Source organism: Melospiza melodia, chromosome 12, assembly GCF_035770615.1.
Source record: "Melospiza melodia melodia isolate bMelMel2 chromosome 12, bMelMel2.pri, whole genome shotgun sequence".
Taxonomy (NCBI): Eukaryota; Metazoa; Chordata; class Aves; order Passeriformes; family Passerellidae; genus Melospiza; species Melospiza melodia.
Window position 1 is genome coordinate 22,153,332 of NC_086205.1, and position 6,969 is coordinate 22,160,300.

At 46.5% G+C, this 6,969-nt stretch overlaps 1 long non-coding RNA gene across 1 annotated transcript; it reads right to left on the reverse strand.

Annotated features, from left to right (window-relative positions):
• Positions 1–2,206: 2,206 nt before the first annotated feature.
• LOC134423467 (uncharacterized) lies at positions 2,207–6,143 on the reverse strand. Its single transcript, XR_010029131.1, has 2 exons — positions 6,056–6,143; positions 2,207–4,297 (listed from the first exon to the last, which is right to left on the reverse strand). It is a non-coding gene; the product is annotated as an uncharacterized LOC134423467 (long non-coding RNA).
• Between the last annotated feature and the right edge of the window lie 826 nt (positions 6,144–6,969).

Sequence of the window (6,969 nt, forward strand, 5' to 3'; positions counted from 1 at the left end):
TTGAACATTATATGGTGTGATAAATAGTAATTTGGAGGTATATTAACCTCCTTCCTTTAGGTAAAGAAATGTCTTATGTAATAACTGTCCTCATTCAGGAGCTGACATTTCCTCCCGATGAGGCATTTATCTTATGGTTTGATTATCTTTCTGTGAAAACATTTCAACCCTGACCTTTCCAGATGCTATGGTGGGCTCTGCTTCCACGCTGACTGGCAGCTTGCAGTGCCACGAGGGCAGCAGGGAATATGAGGTGTCCTGCCCACCCTAAATCACTGAGGTGATGACAACTTGTTGAAAAGCTCGTTGATGAAACACAATTCCCTTCCTTTCCCTTAAAGATAACTTATCTAGCAGAGTAAAAGGGGTTGATGTGAAATAAAATGGTGTGGAAGAGTGGAGTGGGATGTGGGCTGGAGAGAGGGATGCAGTGCTGAGGGCATTCCCAGTGATGCTGAGAGTGTTCCCAGTGCTGCTGAGGGCATTCCCAGTACTGCTGAGGGTACTCCCAGTGCTGCTGAGCGTATTCCCAGTGCTGCTGAGGGTATTCCCAGTGATGCTGAGAGTGTTCCCAGTGCTGCTGAGGGCATTCCCAGTGATGCTGAGAGTGTTCCCAGTGCTGCTGAGGGCATTCCCAGTGATGCTGAGAGTGTTCCCAGTGCTGCTGAGGGCATTCCCAGTGCTGCTGAGGGTATTCCCAGTGCTGCTGAGGGCATTCCCAGTACTGCTGAGGGTATTCCCAGTGCTGCTGAGGGCATTCCCAGTACTGCTGAGGGTATTCCCAGTGCTGCTGAGGGCATTCCCAGTACTGCTGAGGGTATTCCCAGTGCTGCTGAGGGTATTCCAGTGCTGCTGAGGGCATTCCCAGTGCTGCTGAGGGTATTCCAGTGCTGCTGAGGGTAATGGGGGGTGACAGCTCAGGCGGTGACAATCTGCTTGGTGCCTGAGCTTCAGAGTTACCCGAGACACAACAAAACAGCACTGAAACAAAGCCAGGTGCACTACTGCTGTCTGCTGCTTTGGGAAGTCAGACCTCCTCTGGATTTCCCCTGGCTTCCCCCGACCTCTGACGAGCACAGAAACTGGCTCATTTCTCTAGGAAATGTGGAATGTCATGGGAGTAAGCTGTAACATTTTAATGCTGGGATTATTTGCTGCCATATGCAGCCAGGAAAGGGGTGAAGCAGGACTAGGGATGGCTGGTGGTGCCCCAGGCTCTCCCAAGGGCAGGCTGTGCACACTCAGCCTTTTCTCTCAGCCTGCTCACTCCAGGGTGAGCTCTATCCATGGCACAGCTCCTGCTGAAGTACTTTGGGGTCTGATACAGTCAGTGTACCAGCACCCTGCCCTAATTTCATTTGCATAACATAAAGGCTGACTTTAAAGCCTCTATTACAAGGAAATGTGAAATGTGCCCATGCTCTTAGGAGTGCTTTAGATCCAGCCAGCGAAGCCTTCTACAAAACCTGCAAAAAATGAAAACATCCGCAGAAGATGCATCTCTGGTGTGGTGCCACCTGACAGAGTCAAAAACCACTGTGTGTGGCTGAGTAATTGTTTGGGGGTTTTAACCCAATTAAGACCAGCTAATGGACTTATGAGGTGGATCATTTGTAAATATTACCAAAAGTTGGAACTGTTTAATTGAAAATATCTGGAAGTTCCTGAGGTCTGAGTTGATATGGGTCCTGTGAGGTGTCTAGGGAACACCTAGACACCTCATATATCAATCCCTTTCCTGTAGCTGATGACTGAGCACATTTTGCCAGGGCTGTCCTCATGCTGTGGAGCAGACATGGAGCTGAGGTCCTGACCATGTGTGCTCAGAGAGGTCCCGTGGCATTTGGAGCAGCCTTGCTCTGGCCAGGTTCCAAACTGGGTAATTACATTACATTTCCCTAAATTCCCCCTGTAGTTTCCACTGGATATGCTTCTCTTTTTCACATCCTGCCCCAACCCATACTTTAGCTCTGTAACTAATTAATTTAAGTGCTTTGAAAGTATAAAATGCTCTGTCAGAGCTGTGAGTACCATTATTACTGGTGCCCCAGTGTGATGTTGAACAGCTGTTATGGGCCAGCCCCAGAGGTGGCTGTGTCAGAGAAGGGAGATCCTTTGGAAGAGCTTTGAGGCTCATTGCAAGGACACTGCATAAACCTGCAACAAAATAATATTCCTGGAAAAAGGAACAGGCACGTAGGCAGCATTTATTGAACTTTGAAAAGTTTAATAATAGTATAATCTTCTTCTCTTAATCTCCTTGAATGAAACAGTTGAACTGATATATTCTTGTGATGTTGATTTACCCTCAGTTACCCACACAGAGATTAGCATCTCCTTACACGAGGAAGTGTATAAAGTGTAGTGAGGGCTGGAGTTTATAATCTAAATAAATCAGATGGGCAGGAAGATGAAAACAGAGCCAGACATTCCTAACCAGGAGCTATGGCTGCACAGACCAACATTTTTTACTCCCCTTTGTAATGCAGGCTTCAGGTGAGCAGCTTTGCAGGATGCTCAAGGGCAGCATTTCAGGGCTGGGGCTGCTCCAAGAACAGGGGCAGCACGTTAGCTGGGTTAGAGCTCAATAGCACGCTGCTCCTGCAGAGGCAGCGGGCAGGGCTGGTGCACAGAATGCTTTCAGTCCCTTGGCTGCCCCTTGGGAAGAGCAGCAGTCCTGCTGTGGGTTGTACGTCTGGCCAAGCATCAGCCTCAGCCAGGGCAGCAGTGCTGTCCCAGAGCCACATCCCTTCCTTGGCACCAGCTGCTTTCCCTTTCTCATGCTGAAATATCCACTCTTTTCACCTCTGTGTCATCAGGAATTGACACAGGGAGTTGATTAGCCACAGAAAAGCATTGCTCCACTGAGTCTAAGCACAGGAACTTAAATTTGAGTTTAGTTCTCAGCATACAGGCCAGACCACCTTGGGGCAGGCTCCTCACCTGCTCCTGCATTTATTTATCTGGCTCATTCAGTGACTGAGTGAATTGCTCCATAGCCTCTGTAATTATTATATTTCATGTTTTAATACAAAGGAACATCCTTACTTCAAGGGGAGCTATTATTTTAAAGGGATGGAACTCAGGCCTGAGAAAATTGCAGGGAGGCAGTCTGCCATCTGTTTAGCTGCTTTGGTTGTGGTAGGCTTTATGAAAGCCATTTTGCTCAGGAGGATGAACTGGATGTGAGTGGTTGACAATGACATTTAGAAGAGACAATCTGGCAAATGAGAAAGCATGAGAGTCTCCTGTGGACTGTTAAATACCAAATGAAATATGAATAGTGCTGTGTTATTACTAAAATGAGCTATTTTTAATGATCCCACTTATAACCTGCCAGACCTGTGACGTGACAGTAAGCAACAGCACTCAAAAAAAACATGAATGATAAAGAAAGCAGTTTAAAGGTTGGACTATATATTAATATATAGTCTGGCATGGGTCTCAGATATGTCTAATGAAGAAAGATAATTGCACAGAGATAACAAGAAAATCATGGATTTCTCCCTCCCACCTGAAAGTTATTGATTTAATTTAGTGTAATGATGCAGAGAAAAACCAAACAAGTTTGATTAAAATTTTCTGTGCTCTTTTTAAACAGCAGCTGAGAGCTGTGCTCACACTAGATGAGGAAAAGGAAATAATTTTCAGATTAATAGCGACTAAAGAAAATGCCCAGCAAGATTTAGTAGAGTTACACTTTTTTTGGTTTAGCAGTCCAGGGTAATTGGCACTCAAGAATTTTAAAAGTCTGGATGAGATTAGTGTCTCTGGTTAACAGATGTTAATTTTTAATAAACCTAGAATTAACAATAAGGAGTAATAGACCACAACAAATATGGGAATACAGTGTTCTACTTGAGAGAGAGAGCTGAAAGTGGAGGAGCTCGTTTTGGCCCCAGTCCAGACTCTAGCTGAGCAGGTTTGTCTCTGAACAGGTTGCTCCAACAATTTCCAGTCTGGAAAGTCTTTCATCTCCTTGCCAGGCTCAGCCCAAGGGGGAAGGTCAGATGTGCTCAGTGATCTGGGCATTTTCAAGGTAGCTGCCACCCTTTCTGCCATTTGGTAAGACCCAGGGTGCCATCAGCATCCCAGGGCTGGTTGGCTTCTGTCCTGCACAGCGTGGAGTGGAAACCCAGGCAACATCTCCAGCCTGGAGTGAGTGAGCCACAGGATATACCTAGAATGGGATTGTGCTTTGAATATTGTCTGTGCAGGCATCTGCATCAGGGCTGCAAGCAGACACCTCTCTCCAGCTGGATCAGCATCCTGGTTTGCCCACCTGGATTGTGAGAAACTGACATAAAGAAAATAAAAAAAGGAAATTAAACCAAATTTTGTCTTTTATGTTTGAGTCTCAGTGGAGAAAATACAGAAATTGTGCCAGAAGCAAGGATCAGGACCCAGGAGTGGGATTCAGTGCATTGCAGGGATTGTCAAATGTGCTGTTGGAGGCCCAGAACAGATGTCAGTGCCTTTACTGACACACTGCTCCTCTCCCTGTGGTGATGTGGCTCCTCCTCCACCGTGGTATCTGCAGAGAACTGTGCTGGGCTGGCAAACCCTGCTGTCCCCCGGGTTAGCAGTGCCAAGCCCTGAATCAGGAAAGCAAAGGTAACTGGGCTGGGAAGCAGCCTGGGGCTGTGCCAGTGCTTGGGAGCATCCCCAGGGGAGAGGAGATCACCAGCAAGGATGGATCAGGAGCTGTGATGATGGGCAGCAGGAGGATCAGCACCCCCAGGAGATGCTCTCTGAAGAAATTATTTGTGCTTTGAAGAAATTATTCATTGCCACTGGGGGAAAAAAAATGCCCTTTTGGTCTCTTTGCTGCTCTCAGCCCTTCTGTGTTTGAGAGGGAAGAGACTCCATATGGTGGAGAGGGAGAGGGAGAGGGAGAGGGAGAGGGAGAGGGAGAGGGAGAGGGAGAGGGAGAGGGAGAGGGAGAGGGAGAGGGAGAGGGAGAGGGAGAGGGAGAGGGAGAGGGAGAGGGAGAGGGAGAGGGAGAGGAGCTGCTGAGTGCTGGGCTGTCCCCAGCCCTGGCTGTGTGGCACAAAGTGTTCAGGGACACAGAGCTCCTCAGGCTCAGTGTGTCCCTTGCACCTCCTCACTCTCCCCATTTCCCTCTCTTGGTGCTCTCTTTCATTCCCCCTGCCCAGGTGAGGGAACCACCCCAGTGTGGAGTAGAAATGACAGAAATGGGCCAAATCCCAGGCCAGGTTAGCTCAGAGAGGAGCTGAGGTTGTTACAGCTCCTCATGGAAGTGCAGCTTCTCCCACCAGTCATGGCTGGTGAACTGGTGATTTATGCACTGACTTGTGTTTTTGCAGGGCTTTCTTTGACCAAGACCTTGTCTCCATCCAGAAGAGTTAAGGGGGATGATTTCCAAACCAGACATTCATGAGTACAATCATTATTTATGTGAGAACTTCCACAAGCCTGAGCTTTTTACTGCCACTGTACTTGTAGTGCCTTTAATGGCTGCAGATACATAACAGGCAGACCTTCAGAGGAACAGCATCATCACTCACTCTCAGTAATCCTTTCCCAAGCAGATGTTGAAGGATTTACCAGGACCTCATGGTATGTACACCTGGAAACCTCTGAATTTGATTTAAAGGGATTCACGGAGTTGTAATTAACTCAGAACTGCCAAGCACAAACACAGTTCAAGGAAATAATATTCCAGCTTTTCAGTGCTTCAACAGAAAAATGAATTAATCCTTGGCAATTACTGAGTTAAAAGACTTAACTCATTACTTGAAACACTCCCACGCAATCTTGTTTCCAAAGCTTTCATTAAGTGAGCTAATAATTACTACTACAATTAGAGATGTGAGGCATTAAAAAGTCCAAGATAATAAAACATATGTAGTTATTAAAAAAATTTACCATTCAGTTTCGCAGTGTGTAAGAAATTCACCTTGTCTCTTGTTTGGAAACGTTCCATATCCATACAAAACTCTTTTTTTTTAGCAGTAAAATGGTCTCATTTGCTGTCACAAAGCGTCCCAGGAAAGCCCCAAACCCATTTTTTGCTCTGTCTCCTTGTGCTTACCTGGGGCAGCCTGTAGTTGACATCAGACGTGTAACTTTGTGGAAAGGTTATTTTTTTCTGGGAGATATGAGTGAAGATGGAATGTCTGATGGTTTCTGACAGGGTCTGGTATCACATCATAGAAGTGATTTTTCATTCATTTCCTTGTTTTTGTCCCGTTTAATACAAAGGCAATTCAGTGTTGGTAATTGAAGGAATGACATCAAATGCTGATCTAGGCCAACACTGGGATCTCAAACAATCGTGCCTTTATGGCAAAGCATCTCCCCCCAGGGAGGGGGATCTCAGCAGAAAGGAAGGCTTGGAAAAAGGAAAACGTAGGTGGGAAGGGAGTCACGAAGATGCAAAGAAGGGTGCTTAGGAACTGTTTGGGAGTTTGTCTGGTGGAGAACAAGGGAAGGGGGAAAGAAACTGACTCCTTTTTTAGGTATTCAGTATGGTTTTCTCACGTACAGAGCAGCCCAGCTTCAGTCAGGCCAAGGGTTAACAAATGCAAATGGGCTGTTTAGTCAGATCTTAAACAGATACCCTTTTTTTTTTTTTTTGGCTTGTTACCATAATTCTCTCTTGCCAAGAAAACATGGAAAAATGCTGCTTTGCATCAATGCAAAGTAACTTTTTAAAAATTTTTATTCCCTAACTTTTGGGTTAGACACTCAACAGGAAAAAGGGTTGTTTGCGGGGCTGTGGTGTGTCTCGCATGTCCCCTGGCTGCCTGAGGACACTCACACTCACCCAGCAGGGTTTGCACAGCTCTGGGGTGAGCAAGGGACCCTGGTGCAAGCCAGTGGAAACTGGGATGTTCCTTTGGGAGCAGGGAGGGCTTGCTCTGGGATCGTGGAGCACCATCCATGTTTGTGGAGTCTCCTGGGTTGATAACTGAAGGTGTTTGCCATAGCTTGGTACAGGCTCTT